Here is a 20,135-nt window from a genome sequence, read left to right as displayed (position 1 = left end):
TTGGCAGACACTTCTTCCTCAATAACAGTCAGTATGGGAGCACCTCAAGGCTGCGTGCTCAGCCCCCTGCTCGACTCACTTTATACTCATGACTGTGTAGCCGGACACAGTGCGAACTCCATCCTCAAGTACTCAGACGACACCACCGTTGTTGGACGAATTACAGATGGTGATGAGTCAGAGTATAGAAATGAGATCGATCGATTGACCAAATTGTGCCAGCACGACAACCTTGCCCTCTATGTCAGTAAGACCAAGGAACTGATTGTGGACATTAGAAGAGGAAGGATGAGGACCTATAAACCTGTCAATATCGACGGGATGATGTTGGAGAGAGCCAAAAGCTTGAAAAGCTTGCATGTTTCTGAAGATCTTTCCTGAACCCAGTACACTGATTCAATTATAAAGAAAGCCTAGCAGTGTCTCTACTTCCTGAGAAGACTGCGGAGATTCGCTATGTCAGAGAGGATTCTCCTGAACTTCTACAGGTGTACAGTAGTGAACATATTGACTGGTTGGATCACGGTCTGGTTCAGCAACTTGAATGCGCAGGAGCGAAGGAGACAGCAAAAAGTTGTGACCACTGCCCAGTCCATCAGCAGACCTGACCTCCCCACTATCGAAGGGATTTACCGGAGTCGCTGCCTCAAAAAGGTAGCCAACATCCTCAGAGGCTCACACCATCCTGGCCACACACTCATTTCACACCTGCCATTGGGAAGAAGGTACAGGAGCCTGAAAACTATAACGTCCAGGTTGAGGAACAGCTTCTTCCCTACAGCCATTAGGCCATTAAACACGACAACCTCAAATAAGCTTTGAACTACATAGACTATTATTGGTATTATTGCACTATTATTGTTCGTTTTTTATGTGTATGTAAGCCTGTGTGTATACACACATACAACTTTTTTTTTCATTTATTATATTGTTTACAGTGTACTATATTTACATATTCTGTTGTGCTACTGCAAGGTTAGAATTACATTGTTCTATCTGGGACATATGACAATAAAACACTCTTGACTCTTGAGATAAAATAATGGCATTTAAGAGATTTTTGGATAGGCATGTGGATATTCAGAGAATGGAGTGATATCAATCAATCAATCAATATTTATTTCGTGTCATTTGAACCTCAGTGAGGCTCAAACGAAATTCCGTTTCCACAGCCATACAAACAAAGACAATTTCCTACAGACATACACACAATTCAATTTACAAAAACATCCATCACAATGAACCCACATATGGATTTGTGTGATTACATCGGTTTGCTCCAGTTTCATCCCACATCCCAAATTGTCCCTAGTGTGCAAGATAGTGCGGGGGGGTCATTGCCGGGAGTGGCGGCGCTGGTGAACGGCTGCGGCTCGCCTGCAGTCCGTTTGACTTTACTTTTTTGTGTTGTTTTTTTCGTCTTGTTTAGTTAATTTTTTGGTTTTTAGGTTTGTGTTATGTGTGGGGGGGGGGGGGGGGGGGTTGAAACAGGGCTTCTGTCTCTCCCTTCGGGGGAATGCGACTTTCTTGTTGTATCCCCCTTCTCTGCCTCCATCTGCGCTGAGGCCTAATGTCGGAGCTGGCGACCTCGAGGCTCCGGAGGCAGAGCCTGTCAGGACTCGCCCTGGGCTCGCTCCCGTGAGGGCGGCCCGGCTCGGGGCTGAAACAGCGCTCCCGTGAGGGGCTGAGACGCTCCCGTGAGGGCGGCCCGGCTCGAGGGTAATGGCGCTCCCATGAGGGCGGCCTGGCTCGAGGGTAACGGCGCTCCCGTGAGGGCAGCCTGGCTCGAGGGTAACGGCGCTCCCGTGAGGGGCTGAGACGCTCCCGTGAGGGCGGCCTGGCTCGAGGGTAACGGCGCTCCCGTGAGGGTGGCCTGGCACGGGGCTGAGACGCTCCCATGAGGGCGGCCTGGCTCGAGGGTGGAACGGCGCTCACGTGAGGGCGGCCTGGCTCGGGGCTGGAACGGTGCTCCGGTGGCTGAGACGGCGTTCTGGTGGCGGCGGCCTGAGTCCGGGGTTCGGCCGCGGGCCAGAGGACGACATCGTCAACAGCTGCGTCCGCTGGACTGGAGGGCGGCAGCTTCGACCACCCCCGGGCCGCGGAGTTTGAACCGGCCCGTTCGCGGAGCTCAGTGAGCCGCGGGACTGACTTACCATCGCCCGGTGGGGTATCGCCTCAGCGCAGAGTGAGAAGAGGAGGGAAGAGACAGCAGCCCTAAGATTTTTGCCTCCATCACAATGATGAGGTGTTTAGTGGACTCACTGTGGTGGATGTTAATTTGTGTTTACTGTCTGTTCTGTTGTTTATTATTGTATGTATGGCTGCAGGTAACGACATTTCGTTCAGACCGTAAGGTCTGAATGACAAATAAAGGATCTAATTCATTCTAATTGGTCTGTGCGGACTCGGTGGGCTGTTTTCATATTCTAACTCTAAACATAACTAAAGGAAACTAGTACATCCCTGCTGACTAAGGAAGCCTTTGGCCCCCAGTAATCCTGATCTCAGGCCAACATTGCTGACACCCAGAACCTTGCCCCAATCTTCACTGTCCACCAAAGTTTCCTTATCAGTGTAGGCCTACTCCTGGGCTTCTCAGATGGTGTTCATCCAAATCTCATCAGCATCTTTCCCAATTCCTCATAAATACCAATGACAATATTGGATTATTCAATACAGCTGTTTAATATAAAAAGGAAGGCAGAAAGTAAATCTGAACAAAAATTCAAAAAATAAGGAATCACTTCAAAGAAATAGGGTATTTATAATTGTAGGAGGAGCCATCTTGGGGAACAGCTGCTAATCAGCAGCCGTCCGTTTAATTATTTTTTTTCCCAGTTTTTAGTTAGTTTTGTTCGTCGTTTTTTCGGAGAAATGGACTTCTTATTGTGGGGGGAAGGAGGTAACCTTACTTCTAGGTCCCTACCTGGTCGGTCAGGCAGCTTTTTCTCTGGGCTGCCCGTCGACCCGTCCTCGTGGCCTACCAGCGGGCTTGGAGCGCCGTTTCCTGGTGGGGACCGCCCAGCACCTCGGCTTCGGTGGCGGCACAGCGCTGGAGCACCATCGCGGAGCGGAGCGGGCGATGCCTTGCCTGGGTCGCCGCGCTGGATCGACGCGCTGGAGCTCCGGTGAGCTGGACCGCCAAGATCAACACCTCCGGGCTGCGGGTCTGCGGAGCGGAGCGGGCGGCGCCGACATTAACATCGGGAGCCTGGGAGCTCCAACCCGGTGCGTCCTTGTCGGCTTCGGAAGCCGACAATCCCCTGCTAGGAAGCGACCGTTCCAGGTGGCCCAGCCGCTGTGAGGACTCTCCCGACGCCGGGGCAAGACCACCCGGCTAGAACGGCAAGGAACATCAGGCATCCGTTGAGGCAACTGCGGTGGCCTTAATAGGCCTGACTTTTGTGAGAACTGGGGTTGGGGACTGGACTTTTGTGCCTTCCCCCACAATGGTAACCACTGTGGGGGGATGATTTTTCTGTGTGTAAGGTACTTTGTTAGTCTGTGTCCAAGATGGCTGTCGGAAGAGAGAGTGGACGCTGACGCGCTTTAGCTGCCGCTGCTCTCTCTTCACATTGTGTTTTTTTATTTTTTTTTATTTTATGTCTTTGGAGCGATTTCTATCTTTAATTTGTGTATTGATGATGTCCTTATTATTTATTTTTCTCCGACTATATGTTTTTTTTTCTCTTCTGTTTAATCTTTGTAAGGTGACCTTGAGATTTGAAAGGCGCCCGAAAATAAAATTTATTATTATTATTATTATTATTATTTCTTCATTACATTTTGGATGAGAAATTACTGAAATAAACACAAAGCAAAAACAAGATATTTTAGACTTTGGATATTTGTTTTGAAAATTGCTCATTGATCTAAAACATTAAGTTTGTCTTTCTCTCTCCACAGTAGCTGCCCGACCCATTGAAGATTTCAGAATTTTATAACCAGCATTTAAGATCATTGCTTTTCCATTCTCCAATGGGCTCATAGGTAAGTGTGCTGAACAATGCACATATACAGTGTAAATTACCTGGTTCACAGTCAGAGAGACCGAGATCCCTGCCGCGAGCCAGCTCATTGGTGCTCAGACTGTTAACCCCAGTTCTCCTATCATGAACACGATAATAACTAGTTCTCAATACAGAAAAAAACATTCCAAGGTGCTTCACAAGAACATTATCATACGAACCTTGATGCCAATTCATCAGGAAGTAACTCAGTGGATCAAGCAACATCTCTGGAGGACTGAAGAAGGGTCCCAATCTAAAACATCACGTATTTATGTCCTCCAGAGATGCTGCCTGACCTGCTGAGTTACTAGAACACTTTGTGTTCTACACAAGATTTCAGCATCTGCAGTTCCATGTGTCTCCACTTTATATCTATATTCTGGTTATTGTTCACTTTATGAAGGAAAATCAATCATCTCTATTTAATTCTTCGAGGCCCCTTATATACACTTCAATTCATTCTTTCTACGGACTCCTCTCTTTTCTCAAAGTATGATTCATCAGTCCCACCAACATTGTTGTAAGTCTCCTTTGTATCCTCTAGGATGGTACATATTTCCTGTAGTATATGTGTCAAAGAGTGTTTTATATGATTCTACTATCGGGGAGCTTCAGGTTTTTTGGCGTTAATATTAGAATGTCATGGACCAACCACATTGACACAACAGCCAAGAAGGCACAGCAAAGCCTCTACTTCCTTCAGAGTGAGAAAACTTGGCATGTCCAGTGACTCTTACAAACCTCTACAGATGTATCATAGAAACCTTACTGTAGAGTTACATCACATCTTGGTTTGGGAACAGCTCGGCCCAAGGCGCAAAAAATTGCAGAGAGTTATAGATGTAGCCCAATCCATCACACAGCCCAGACTTCCCATCATTGACAACAACTGCCCTTCACACTGCCTCAGAGAAGCAGCCAACATAATCAAAAACATCCCACCCTGGTCATTCTTTCTTCTCCCTGCTCCTGTCGGCAGAAGGTACAGAAGCTTGAAAGTGCACAGCACCAGACTCAGGAACAGCTTCATTCCCTCTGTTACCAGGTTTCTAAGCAGTCCTATCATGAACTAGGGTACAGTCCAATTTACCTCTACCCAATTGAGGATATTGGACTTTGTCGATGGAACTGATATACTACAATATGTTATAATGCTGAGAACTATATTGGAGTTATAGAGCCATACAATGTGAAAACAGGCCCTTCAGCTCAACTTGCCCACACCGACCAACATGTCCAATCTACACTAGTCCCATCTGCGTGTGTTTGGCCCATGTCCCTCCAAACCTGTTCTATCCATGTACCTGTCTAATTGTTTTCTTTAAATGCAGCAATAATCTCTGCCTCAACTACCTCCTCTGTCAGCTTGTTCCATACACCCACCACCCTTTGTGTGAAAAAGTTACCCCTCACATTCTTATTAAATCCTTCCTCCTTCACTTTAAACCTATGTCCTCTGGTTCTCGATTCCCCCGCTCTGGGCAAGGGACTCTGTGCGTCTACCTCTATTCCTCTAATGATTTTAGATTAGATTAGATTAGATTTGTTTATTGTCATTCAGACCTTTCGGTCTGAACGAAATTTCGTTTCCCTGCAGTCATACATATAATTTAAAAAATGACAAAAACACACAATCAACACAAATTTAACATCCACCACAGTGAGTTCACCAAACACCTCCTCACTGTGGTGGAAGGCAAAATCTTAAAGTCTCTGTCTCTTCCCTCTTTGTTGTCCCTCTGCGCCGAGGCGACGGTTCAAACTCCGCGGGTGGTCGCTGCAGCCGCCACAGCTCCGAGGCCGAGTTGGGTCTCCGCTGCCGCTGCTGCCGCTGCTGCTGCCGCTGCTACAGCTCCGATGCCGCCAGCTCCACCATTAGGCCTCGGCACAGACGGAGACGGGGAATACGACCGAAGAAAAAGTCGCATCCCCCGAAGGAAGAGACCAAAGCATGTTTCTCCCACCCCACCCACACACATACACAACTTAATAAAACAAAATTAACTAAAACATAACAAGGAACAAAAAGAAAGGAAAAAAAAACAAAAACAAAAAAAAACAGACGGACTGCAGGTGGGCCGCAGCTGTTAAGCCAGCGCCGCCATCTTGAATTGGCGCCAGCGCCATTTTATACACCTCTCTAAGATCACCCCTAATCCTCCTGCACTCTAAGGAATAGAGACCCAGCCTACTTAACCTCTCTCTATAGTTCAGACACTCGAGTCTTGGCAACACCCTCGTAAATCTTCTCTGTACCCTTTCCAACTTGACATTTTTCCTGTAATGTGGTGCCCAAAACTGAACACAATACTCTAAAGGTGGCCTCACCGACATCTTATTTCAGTGCAACATGACCTCCCAGCTTCAATACTCAATACTCCAACTGATGGAGGCCAATGTGCCAAAAGCCTTTTTGATCACCTTTCTACATGTGACGCCACCTTCAAGGAACCATGTAAATGCACTCCTAGATCGCCTCTGCTCTACTGCACTTCCCATAGCCCTGCCACTCACTGTGTAGGTCCTGCCCATGTTAGTGCTCCCAAAATCCAACACCTCACATTTCTTTGTATTAAATTCCTTCAACCATTCCTCAGACCACCTGGCCTATCCATCAAAATACCTGCTGCAACTTTTGACATCAATCTTCACTATCTGCAATAGTGAAATCAAATTTCACTGTACCTTAATTGGTGCATATGACAATGAACGCGAACTTGAACTTGAACTTGATATGCAGGCAGAGGACATTGGTTTTACTTTTAGCATCATGTGTGGCCCAGGTATTGTGGGCCCAAAGGTCCGTTGCTGTGTTGTACTGTTTTATATTTTATCTGCAAGATGTGGTAGGACTGTAGAATTTTGACCTATTCCATTGATTATGCGTTTGCTTAGCTTGATCAATTACAAACTGTTTCTGCTTTTGAGCCTGTGTGTGTTTTGATCTTGTAAGAATTTGCAATTGACACCTTGTCATTGTTTAGGTGTCACCTGGCGCTGCTTCCAGTAGGCCCTTCTGCACTCTTTATTTAACGTGGATTAATCCTCTGGGCAAATGCCCAGGGAATCTAAATCCCGTCGTCTACCATCTCATGAAGTTGTCTCAAGAAATTTGAATTTGATTGATGCTTTGATGAAGTAACTAAGGTTGACAAAGGCAAGGCAATAGACGTAGGCTATGATGGACTTCAGCAAGGCCTTTGATGATGTTTCTTGGCAGGCTGCTCTGGGAAGTTAATCAAATGCATCCAGGGAATGTTAAGTAACTGGTTATAGAATTGGCCTAATGAAAGGAAACGGGGATTGTGGAAGGTTGTTTTTCGGACATAATAAATCTCGGAAATTAAGGATTGCAGACCTGAAACACTTAAGAAAGAACTACAGATGCTGCAGGTGCCAAAGGACTCATGCTGCATCTCCAAAGCCTAAATAAATTGGTTACAGCAGAAAATTCTTAAATTAATGTTGGGTAGGGAATTGAATTTAAAATATGGCATCACTCACCAATTAATAAATTTAAAGTTTTTCATCAAAATATCCTCTATTCAAATGCCTCAGTCTGAAGAAGGGTCTCAACCCGAAACATCACCTATTCCTTTGCTCCATAGATGTTGCCTCACCCGCTAAGTTTCTACAGCAACTTTGTCTACCTTCGATTTTTCCAGCATTTGCAGTTCCTTCTTGAACAGATGTTCATTGCAATTCATTTCTGACTGGTTGTTAATTTTCTTAACCACATCAGACCTGAACCATTGACTGTTTTTCTTTCTACAGATGTTTCTGTTTCCACAGATGAGATACTGCTGTCTGGTAGGCATATTTCATATCTCTATCCAATTGGAGAGCTTAGGTGCCACCACCCTATTCAGTAGGATTGTTCGAAATGATGTAATGTGTATCCATCCTCTCCTCCATCATTTTAGAATTGATCAAGACTGGCCCAACAGGCAATGATTATCCCATTGCACTGGACTCTGTTGACAGAGTAGGACTCTTGGAACATGCAGGGCGGCATGGTGGCATAGTGGTGGAGCTGCTGCTTTACAGCGCTAGAGGCCCGGGTTCTATCCTGACTCTGGGTGCCGTCTGCATGGAGTTTGTATGGTCTCCCTGTGACCGCATGGGCTTTCTTCAGATGCTTCGGTTTCCTCTCACATTCCAAAGGTCTGTAGGTTAATTGGCCTTAGTAAAATTGTAAATTGTCTCTGATGCGTAGGTTAGTGTACAGCGCAGACACGGTGGGCCAAAGGGCTCACGCTGCATCTCCAAAGTTTAAATAAATTGGTCACAGCAGAAAATTCTTAAATGAATGTTGGGTAGGGAATTGAATCTAAAATATGGCATCACTCCCCACTTAATAAATTTGATGCTTTTCATCAAAATATCCTCTATTCAAATTTACAAAGATGTACAGCAATGTATTAAAAAAATCACAAAATTCATTATTTAATCCAGTTTATGGCAGACATTGTACATAATACTCCAGGACAACTCAATCCACAATAAACATATATCTATATAATTAAAAGTTTCATCTTGACCACTTCCTGCCTGTGCTGTATATTGATTTAAGAAAAAACGCTACCCTGTATCGCTGTGATTTTTGGCCATCTTACTCACAGTCCTCCTCTGCTGAGCCAACCCCGAGGATTTTACCCATCGATGAAAAATAAAAAAGTTATTGGTGTTTAAAAAAATCTTGAGATCAGCTGATTGCTCTCGCCTGTCAATCACCGTGACGCCCCTTCCTGGGGAGGCAGGACTATAAAACCCTGGATACCTGGACGTGAGTCAGTAACTCTACAAGATCGTGAGGGAGAGGCCACGACTGTCATTCTAAGCTGTGAATCAACAGAATTATGAATCTGCAACAAATGATTTGTTCGCCCTTAATGACAATGCAATGAGTTGTTTGGCCTGCCCTGTGCTTGAGACTGCAATGCAAAATGGAAATGAAATGACAATGCCATGAATGGTTTGGCCTGACCTGTGCTTGAGACTGCAATGCAAAATGGGAATGAAATGACAATGCCATGAGTTGTTTGGCCTGCCCTGTCTTTGAGACTGCAATGCAAAATGGAAATGAAATGACAATGCCATGAGTCAGTCACTCAGGCCTGGTGGGCTGGCAGCTCAGAAACTGCCAGAAATTCTTCCCAAAACAGGTGAGAAACTGTGAGAGAGAAGGGGGAGGGGGCGAAGAATCAATTTTAGACATTTTTCATCTTTTTCTGCAGATCACAGCAATGAAGGAGGAAAGTCTATCCTGGCCTCGTTCTCACTGGGAGCCAATGAAGGGAGAGAGAAAATACTTGGGTGAGGTTTAATATTTGCAGGGGGAATACTTACTGATGGGTCGAAGGGTCTCCTCCTGGGCTTGTACAGGCCTGAAGGGCCGAAGGGGCTCTTTATTAAAAAAATTCTAAGAGATATCTCAGTGAAAGGCACTTTCTCTGGACTTTTCCTGGCCTGGCACGGGCCTTTTGGGCCAAAATGCTTCTCCTGGGTTAATACGGGCATTTTGGGCAAAAGGGTCTGGTATCTCGGCTAATAGGGGCCTTGTGGGCCAAATTTTGTGGTTTCAGGCAAGCCAAACAACTCATTTCATTTAATTTCCATTTCATTTCAAGCACAGAGCAGGCCAAACAGCTCATTACATTTTCATTTCACTTCCATTGCCCTGTGCTTGAAACTGCAATGGCCATTGCAGTTTCAAGCACAGGGCAGGCCAAACAGCTGATTGCATTTTCATTTCATTTCCATTGCCATTGCAGTTTCAAGCACAGGGCAGGCCAAGCCAAACAGCTCATTGCATTTTCATTTCATTTCCATTGCCATTGCAGTTTGAAGCACAGGGCAGGCCAAGCCAAACAGCTCATTGCATTTTCATTTCATTTCCATTGCCATTGCAATTTCAAGCACAGGGCCAAGCCAAACAGCTCATTTCATTTTCATTAAGGGCTAACAAATCATTTATTGCAGGCATTGCAGACTCACAGTTCAGTAGATTAACAGCCTAGATTGAGAGTCGTGACCTCTCCCTCGCGATCTTGCAGAGATTATATATATAATCACAGTATCACCACAGGTTTTTTTTTCTGCAGATTGAAGGCCCTTGGTGCAATTGTGCAAGAGGTTAAAATTGTGGCCTTTGCTATGTTATTTTTGTGGCAGCTGAACCTAGTTCAAGTACATCCCTCAGAACATAATCTTGGATCTTGGAGTGTGCTAGTCTGCAACATTCAGTCATGGATTGCTCTATGCAATGGAAAAACAGCAACCTGCTGGTTGACTGAAGACCAGCTTTCATCGAGTTATCCTCTGATTTATGATGGTGTGTGTCCTGGGAACCGCCTAAAGGGCTGAGTCCTGTATTGCACAACAGCTTGGGATGGATCCAAGAGAAACCACTGCATTTTTTTCCAGATCCTCTTTGTTCTCAGATTTTGCAGAAGGAGATGAGTTATGCTCTCATTCTCACCGCAGCTGCCTCAGGGGAACCATGCGGACGTCCTGAAACTTTAGAATTGTTAATGAGTGTATAGCTATGTGGGGAATTGTAGGCCTGCCAACATAAGTGCAAATTCTGAGGCAATGCAACTTCACACTTCCTTTACCAAAACGTTACCCTATGTTTTCTGAACTGTATCATGGGATGCACTTGATAGCAGCCAAGGTGTTCTGATGTGTCCTACCAAACTTATTTCCACATACCTCAACTCCATCCTATTCCCCCTGGTTAAATCCCTCCCTACCTATGTCCAAGACACCTCACACGCTCTTCGTTGACTCCAGGACTTCCATTTTCTAGACCCCCATTCCCACATCTTCACCATGGATGTCCAGTCACTCTACACCTCCATCCCCCACCAGGAGGGTCTCAAAGCCCTCCGTTTCTTCCTCGACCGGAGAAGCAACCAATCCCCATCTACTGATACTCTCCTCTGCCTAGCGGAGCTGGTCCTTACCCTTAATAATGTTTCATTTGACTCCTCCCATTTCCTCCAAATACAAGGCGTAGCTATGGGCACACGCATGGGCCCCAGCGATGCCTGCCTCTTTGTAGGGTACGTCGAACAATCCTTGTTCGAGACGTACCGTGGCCCTATCCCCGAACTCTACCTCCGCTACATCGACGACTGCATTGCTGCTACCTCCTGCACCCACACACAACTCACTGACTTAATCCGCTTCACCACTAACTTCCATCCGGCACTCAAATACACCTGGACCATTTCTGACACTTTCCTACCATTTCTTGACCTCACTATCTCCATCGCAGGTGATAGACTCCTGACCGACATCCACTATAAACCCGACTCACATGGCTATCTGGACTACACTTCTTCCCACCCTGCTTCCTGTAGGGAATCCATCCCCTACTCCCAATTTCTCAGTCTACGCCGCATCTGCATCCAGGATGAGGCGTTCCACACCAGGGCATCGGAGATGTCCTCATTCTTCAGGGAACGGGGGTTCCCCTCTTCCACCATAGATAAGGCTCTCGCCAGGGTCTCTTCTATACCTCGTGACTCTACTCTCACTCCCCATCCCCCCCACTCATAACAGGGGCAGAGTCCCCTTTGTCCTCACCTTCCACCCTACCAGCCGTCACGTATAACAAATAATCCTCCGTCATTTTCACCACCTCCAACGTGACCCCGCCACTTGCCACATCTTCCCATCTCCTCCCCTGTCTGCTTTCTGCAGAGACCGCTCCCTCCATAACTCCCTGGTCAATTTGTCCCTTCCCACCCGAACCACCCCCTCCCGGGCACTTTCCCTTGCAACCGCAAGAAATGCTACACTTGTCGCTTTACCTCCCCCCTTAACTCCATTCAAGGACCCAAGCAGTCTTTCCAGGTGCGACAGAGGTTCACCTGCACCTCCTCCAACCTCATGTATTGCATCCGCTGCTCTAGATGTCAGCTGCTCTACATCGGTGAGACGAAGAGTAGGCTTGGCGATCGCTTCGCCGAACACCTCCGCTCGGTTCGCAATAACCAACCTGATCTCCCGGTGGCTCAACACTTCAACTCCCTCTCCCATTCCAAATTCGACCTTTCTGTCCTAGGCCTCCTCCATGGCCAGAGTGAGGACCACCGTAAATTGGAGGAGCAGCACCTCATATTTCACTTGGGCAGTTTGCACCCCAGTGGTATGAACATTGACTTCTCTACTTTCAGGTAGGCCTTACTTTCTCAGCTCTCCCTCAGCCCATTGGCTCCACCTCTTCCTTTCTTCTTCCCTCCCCTCCAACCCTCACATCAGTCTGAAGAAAGGTTTTGAAGCCTATTCACTTCGCTCCATAGATGCTGCCTCTCTTTTGAATGTTGGGATGTTACTGAGTTTCTCCAGCATTTTTGTCTACCTTCGATTTTCCAGCATCTGCAGTTCCTTTTTAAACAATGTCCTGATGTTGTGTTGTGCAGTGGAGAAACATTTTTGTAGCAAGCTACGTTTCAAGTTACGTGCATCCTGTTCAATTGGACATAAAATCAACTTGAATGTGACAGTAATTATATTAATATTATATGTATGGAACGAGGCCCGCAGGCACCCACTCAATTGCATCATGACCACTTGTCTGATGACAGCTTGGGGCGTTTCAGATAAACATAACCTGACGAATAACAAATAAATGTTACTGGGATCAAATCTCAATCTTTTCAAACATGGGGCGACACGCTAGTGCAATGGTCGTGTTGCTGCCTCACAGCGCCAGAGACTCGGGTTCGATCCTGACTACGGATGCTGGTCTGTATGAAGTTTGTATGTTCTCCCCGTGACCTGCGTGGGTTTTCTCCGGGATGCTCCTGTTTCCTCACACACTGCAAAGACGTACAGGTTTGTAGATTAATTGGCTTGGTATAATTGTAAATTGATATAGAGGATGGCCGGACACGAGGAAGAAGAAGAAATGTAAATTGTCCCGAGTGTGCGTAGGATAGCGTTTGCGTGTGGGGATCGCTGGTTGCCAAAAATTGCAGCAGGATCTTGATCTCTCACTCCCCATCCCCCCAGTCGTAACAAGGGCAGAGTCCCCCTTGTCCTCACCTTCCACCCTACTAGCCGTCACATACAACAAATAATCCTCTGACATTTTCGCCACCTCCAACAGGATCCCACCACTCACCACATCTCCCCATCTCCTCCCCTGTCTGCTTTCTGCAGAGACTGCTCCCTCCGCAACTCCCTGGTCAATTCGGCCTTTCCCACCCGCACCACCCCCTCTCCGGGCACTTTCCCTTGCAACCGCAGGAAATGCTACACTTGTTGCTTTAACTCCCCCCTTGACTCCATTCAAGGATCCAAGCAGTCTTTCCAGTTGTGACAGAGGTTCACCTGCACCTCCTCCAACCTCATCTATCGCATCCGCTGCTCTTGGTGTCAGCTGCTCTATATCGGTGAGACCAAGCGTAGGCTTGGCAATCGCTTCGCCCAACACCTCCGCTCAGTTCGCATTAACCAACCTGATCTCCCTGTGGCTCAGCACTTCAACCCCTCCCACTCGGAATCTGACCTTTTCTGTCCAGGGCCTCCTCCATGGCCAGAGTGAGGCCCACCGTAAATTGTAGGAGCAGCACCTCATATTTCGCTTGGGCAATTTGCACACCAACGGTATGAACATTGACTTCTCTAATTTCAGGTAGTCCCTGCTTTCTCCTCCCCTTCTCAGCTCTCCCTCAGCCCACTGTCTCCGCCTCTTCCATTCATCTTCCTGCACCCCCCCCCCCCACCTTCACATCAGTCTGAAGAAGGGTCTCGGTCCGAAACGTTGCCTATTTCCTTCGCTCCACAGATGTTGCCTCACCCGCTGAGTTTCTCCAGCATTTTTCTCCACCTGCCAGAGAAGATAGTTGAGGCAGGTACTATCACAACATTCAAAAGACATTTGGACAGGTACATGGATGGGATAGGTTTAGAAGGATATGGGCCAAAATGCAGGCGGGTAGGACTCGTGGAGGGGCATGTTTCACTGTGTGGGCGAGTTGGGTTGAACGGCCAGTTTCCACACTGTATGACTGTGACTTTAAATACCTTAATTGGCTTGTCTTTCAAATTTGCAAGTAGGTATTTCATTGCTGCAAAGAAATGCAGTCTTATGACCCATATTGCACACGAATCTTGCTTAAGGCCCAGGGGCAAAATGTAAAAGCAGGCAAACAAGTTTGTTCACTGAAACAATCTGCTTATTAAAAAAATCTTGAAGCAGCAATGAACATTATTCGGAAAGTTTCTTTGATGCAACTTTTGCTCCATTTTATTTTTTAATATTGTGCTCTTTGAACTCTAATCTAGACGCTTAAGAACAAGTACCAGATGGAGCTGCCTTTCACAAACCTTGAAGTGGCTTTCATCTTGTTGGCCTTTGTGATATTCTCGCTCTTTACTTTAATGTCAATCTACACTGACCCAGAGGCGGAAGTGACAGGTACATATGTTCAGTGTTATACATTAAGCACTTGAGCGGCCGTATGTTAATATTGCAGAGACTGGGAGCTGAATGTTTGTATTGGTTAGAAACAAGGAAGTGCAGTTGATGGTTTACGAAAAAAAGTCATAAAGATCCGGAGTAACTCAGCGTGCCAGGCAGCGTCTCTGGAGAACTGGGATTGGTGACGATAGGGTCTGGACCCTTCTTCAGACTGATTGTGGTGGGGGGGGGGGGGGGTCGCGGGGACGGGGGGAGGGGGAGGGGAGGGGGGGAGGGGAGGGGAAGAAAGATAGAAGAGAAGACAGGCAGGACAAAGGCCAGTAAAAGGTGGACACAGGTGAAGAGTGTTTTCGGCAGGTAGATAGCTGGACAAAGACCAGGTGCGAGATAAAAAGGATTGGAGAATTGTGAAGGTGGAGGAAGGAATCTAGATGGAAGGGAAGGAGAGGAGAGAAATAGGTGATAATTCGGTCAGGCACGGTCAGAGAGGAGGAAAGGGATGGGGGGGGGGGGGGGGGGAAGAAGGGTGGGGTGGGGGGGGGGGGGGGGTTTGGTAGTAACCTAGGATGTAAGATTTCTTTGTTCATACCATTGGATTGTAAGCTACCCAAGCAGAATATGGGGTGCTGTTCCTCCAGTTTGCATGTGGCCTCACTCTGACAATGGAGGAGGAAGCCCATGGCAGACAGGTCAGTGTATGAGATGTTAAAATAGTTAGCAATCGGGAGATCCAGTTTGTCCCCGAGTGCTCGTGTTCGGCAACGGGGTCGCCAAGACTGCTCTTCTCTCACTGATGTTCGGGGATCACATCGGGAATACCGGATGCAGTTGATGAGATTAGAGGAGGTGCACGTGAACTTGTGCCCGACCTAGACGACTGCTGGGTTCCTTGGATGTCGGTGAGGGAGGAGGTGTAGGAACAGGTGTTACATCTCCTGCGGTTGCAGAGGAAAGTACTTGGGGAGAGAGGTGGTTTGGGTGGGAAGGGATGAGTGAATCAAGGAGTTGCAGAGGGAGCAGTCTCTGTGGAAGTTTTTTTCCCCTCTGACCTTAACCCTGTGCCCTCTAATTTTAGATTCTCCTGTCCTGAAAAAATTCAGACTGTCTATCCTATCTATGGCCCTCATAATTTTGTAAACCCCATCTTCTCCTTCTTGCATATGGCGTGCCCAGCCTGAAGTTGTAGGACTACTTGTTCTATTTGATCTTATTTGATTGTGCACGCCGGGTTGATTGAATTCGTTGAAACAGGGCGGACCACGTGAAGGTTGCAATCTCCCACCCCTGTAAACCTCATCATTTTGTAAAACTAAAGAGAGCGTTCAGCCTCCTAAATTCCAATGAGAATAAACCCAGCCTACCTAAGGCGTCCTTATTTCATTAGAACTAGGAAACAACTCCCTCAGATCTTAACCCAAAAAGGAGGTAAAGTACAATCAAAAAAACCAATAGGCATATCGCTGAGATTGATGTTTTCTCTCAAGAGCATGTACAAAGGGGAGGATATAAACAATAGACAATATGTGCAGGAGTTGGCCATTCAGCCCTTCGAGCCAGCATCGCCATTCAATGGGATTATGGCTGATCAACCCCAATCAGTACCCCGTTCCTGTCTTCTCCCCATATCCCCTGACTCCACTATTTTTAAGAGCCCTATCTAGCTCTCTCTTGAAAGCATCCAGAGAACCTGCCTCCACTGCCATCTGAGCCAGATAATTCCACAGACTCACAACTGTGAGAAAAAGTGTTTCCTCGTCTCCGTTCTAAATGGTTTACTCCTTATTCTTAAACTGGGGCCCCTGGTTCTGGACTCCCCCAACATTGGGAACATGTTTCCTGCCTCTAACGTGTCCAAACCTTTAACAATCTTACATGTTTCAATGAGATATCCTCTCATCCTTCTAAACTCCAGAGTGTACAAGCCCAGCTGCTCCATTCTCTCAGCATATGACAGTCCTGCCATCCCAGGAATTAACCTTGTGAACCTACGCTGCACTCCCTCAATAGCAAGAATGTCATTCCTCAAATTGATGTTGATGTGATGTTTCAATGCAAAGACCTTTAGTAACATCTGTATGGAGGCACTTCAAATAGACACACAGATGCTGGAGTAATTCAGTGGGACAGGCAGCATCGCTGGAGAGAAGGAATGGGCGACGTTTCGGGTCGAGACCCTCAAGGCATTTCACTCTGATTTGAGGCATGGTAGGATCACAGGAAGGATTTTTTTTTTTTTTTTACAAATCTCTGCTTCCTGCTTAGACCTTTACTCATTGTAAATTGTTCATCTTTTTCCCATTCTAATATCCTGTGTCCATATTTTAGAATGGGAAAACAACCAGTATAAAAGTCAGAATAAAATTATACCGCCAATCCAGGGGCAGTACATCTCCAAATTGCCTCTCACAGCTTCTCATTACATGCCCCCACCAAACTCCACTACAGCAGTTCCCAGCCTTGGAGTCATCACAACTGCATTCAATGTTGCAAAGATAAAAAGTGGGGTTGCAAAGTTGTTTGATGTTATATTAGTTTTTTTCCCACATTCATTTGACTGGACAACTGCTTTACTACCAGCAGCTAAAGTTTAATTTTATTTATTAACAGTATAAAATTGTGCGAAATTATTGATCACATGCTGCCTGCATATCAACTACATTATTCCTGTGTTGCTGAATATTTCCATACTTTCATGCTAAAGAAATGTTTGAGAAATACTGTTCTATTAAATGGACATTCAAATATACAACTAATTTTTTTTCAGCTTTCTGCATTTGATGGTCATTTCCCTTATGACTGACAAGTATTTGCTTCACTCAGGGGTTATGGGGAGAAGGCAGGAGAATGGGGTTAGGCGGGAGAGATAGATCAGCCATGATTGAATGGACTTGATGGGCCAAATGGCCTAACTCTAGTCCCGCCTTTCTCTCAACCAAGTCTCTGTAATAGTTACAACATTGTAATTCCATGTACTAATCCAGGCCCTAAGTTCATCTGATGGGGTCTGATGGTCTCGACCCAAAACGTCACCTATTCCTTTTCTGCAGAGATGCTACCTGACCCGCCGAGTTACTCCAGCATTTTGTGTCTATCCCAAATTCATCTGCCTTGCTTGTAATATTCATTGGATTGTAAGGAAACACATCAGCCTACCATCCACACTGTGCTCATGAACCTGGCCCCGTCTGTTCTTCCTTTGAGACTTACTTGACCTAACCGCCACCGTTTCTCAATTCACCCACTTGCTGAGCTACTACTCTGAGATCCATCCCAGGATGCCCAATCTCTGAGTGACTTTCATAACTACAGTATGTTTTTTTAAATCAATATAGAGCCTGAGAGTATTGATAATGAGATATCAGCAATAGCACAGCCATTGCCTGTCAAGGATACGTGAATAAATACTCCTTCAATGAAGATGGCTTTTGTATGGCATTTTTGCAGCACAAATGCTGCTTGAGACTGGTCATTGCATGACTAATTGGCTTCTCTGTCTTGCTGAATGAGGTTCTTCATTTACTGAGGAGCTGTAAATGGAATTGAAGGTTGTGCAATCATTAGCAAACGTCCCCACCACTGGCGTTGTGATGGAAGGAAGCACTAAAGATGATTAGGCCTGGGACACCATCCTGCGGAACTCCTGCTGTGATATGCTGGGGTTGGGATCATTAATCTTCAACAACCACAACCATTTTTCTTTGTGCAAAGTATCACTCCAACGATCGGAGTTTTTTCTCCTTGATGCCTTTTTACTTAACTTTTACCAGAGTACCTTGATACCACAGCCAGTTAAATGGTGTCTTGATGTCAAGAGCAGTCACCTTGTGTGAAATTCCATGTGTGGAATTATTTGCCACAGAAGGCTGTGGAGGCCAGGTCAATGGATATTTGATAGATTGATTCTTGATTAGTACGGGTGTCGGGATTATGGGGAGAAAGCATGAGAATGGGGTTTAGGAGAGAGAGATAGATCAGCCATGATTGAATGGCAGAGTAGACATGTGAGCCGAATGGCCTAATTATTGCTACTATTACTTATGATCTTTTGACTTCAGCTCTTTGGACCACATTTTTACCAAGCTTCTGCTGAGGTCCCTAACTGAATGGTCCTAATGAAACTCAATCTGGGACATCAGTGAGCAGGTTATCAACGAATAGGCGCCACTTGATAGCGTTCTTCTTCTTGCATATGGCGTGCACAGCCTAAAGTTGTAGGACACCTTGTTCTATTTGATCTTATTTGATTGTGCACGCCAGGTTGATTGCATTGGTCGAAACATGGCGGACCACGTGAAGGTTGCAATCTCCCACCCCTTGAGAACATTGTCAATGACAGATTCCATGATGACTGAGAGTCAATTGATTGGGAGGTAATTAGCTGGACTGGATTTGTACTTGTGTGAAGAGCATTTACGGTGGCAATTTGTCAGGGGGACGTCAGTATTGTAACTGAACTGGAGCAGCTTGGCGAGGGGCACTGCTTGTTTTGGATGACAGCTCTTCCGTTCTGTGGGTGGGAATGTTGTCTGGTCCTACAGCATTGTTATAAATGATCACTTTGCCTCATCTGGCTGAACATGTTGCAAATGTTCCAGTCTCATCTCCAACATGCACAGTGGTGCAGTGATAGAGTTGCTGCCTTGCAGCGCCAGAGACCCGGGTTCAATCCCATCTACGGGTGCTGTCTGCACGGTTCTCCCCATGACCGCGTGGGTTTTCGCCAAGATCTTTGGTTTCCTCCCACACTCCAAAGACGAACAGATTTGTAGGTTAATGGGTTCGGTATGTGTAAAGATTGTCCCTAATGTGTGCGTAAGATAGTGTTAAGGTGCTGGGATCGCTGGTCGGTACGGACTTTTTGGCCAGAAAGGCCTGTTTCCGTGCAGTATTCTTGGAGCCATCTCCTCCCAGTTGCTGCTTAATCTACTTCAAATCACGACTAGTGATAGGACATGATAGGATAAATTTGATCTGTTGATTGCGTGCTGTTTAATTGTTCAGCATGTCTGTAATCCTAAATTGCAGCTTCACTAGGCAGGCACTGATCGTTCTTTAAGTAGGAGATAAACCCTAATCTATTTTAGCTTCTTTTTTCATGTGCATCACTTTTGCTCATGAACTCCAGTCAGCAAATTACAATTCTACTTGTACCTAACGTTTGGCAATGGCAGCCCTACTCGTGAGAGATCATTATTCCCTGGATCATCATTGGCATTTGTGGGCATAGTGTTTTATAATAGCTCCACCTCGTTAACTCATATCAGATCAGAGGTCAAATATGGAACTTGATCTTCCGATGACTAAATTAAGGTTATCAGTGTCATGTCATACAGGGTGGAAACAGGCCCTTTGGCCCAACTTGCACACACCGACCAACCTGTCCCATGTACTCTAGTCCCACCTGCCTGCTATTGGCCCCAATCCTTCTAAATCTACCCTCTCCATGTACCTGTCTAAATGCATCTTAAACCTGTACCTGCCTCAACTACACGTACCTGCCTCAATTGCCTCCTCCAGCAGCTTGTTCCATACACCCACCACCCTTTGTGTAAAAATATTACCCATTGGGTTCCATTAAATCTTCCTCCTCACCTTAAACTTATGTCCTCTGGTTCTCGATTCCCCTACTCTGGGCAAGAGACTCTGTGGGTTTACTCGATCTATTCCTCTCATGATTTTGTACACCT

General features: G+C 46.2%; 1 long non-coding RNA gene across 3 annotated transcripts in view; it reads left to right on the top strand.

Moving 5' to 3' along the window:
- The window catches only part of LOC116971956, a 36,934-nt gene that overhangs the window by 7,898 nt on the left and 8,901 nt on the right, over nucleotides 1–20,135 (top strand). The window contains exons 2-4 of one of the 3 annotated variants that reach the window (XR_004411671.1): nucleotides 3,910–3,990; nucleotides 7,785–7,820; nucleotides 14,313–14,442. This is a non-coding gene — a long non-coding RNA (uncharacterized LOC116971956). Of the gene's footprint in view, nucleotides 1–3,906; nucleotides 3,991–7,784; nucleotides 7,821–14,312; nucleotides 14,443–20,135 lie in introns of those variants that run through there. The other 2 variants (XR_004411669.1, XR_004411670.1) reach the window with 2 other exon arrangements.

The sequence above is a fragment of the Amblyraja radiata genome, chromosome 1, assembly GCF_010909765.2.
Source record: "Amblyraja radiata isolate CabotCenter1 chromosome 1, sAmbRad1.1.pri, whole genome shotgun sequence".
Taxonomy (NCBI): Eukaryota; Metazoa; Chordata; class Chondrichthyes; order Rajiformes; family Rajidae; genus Amblyraja; species Amblyraja radiata.
Note: the sequence above shows the minus strand (reverse complement) of the source record. Positions and strands in the feature narration are given on the sequence as shown.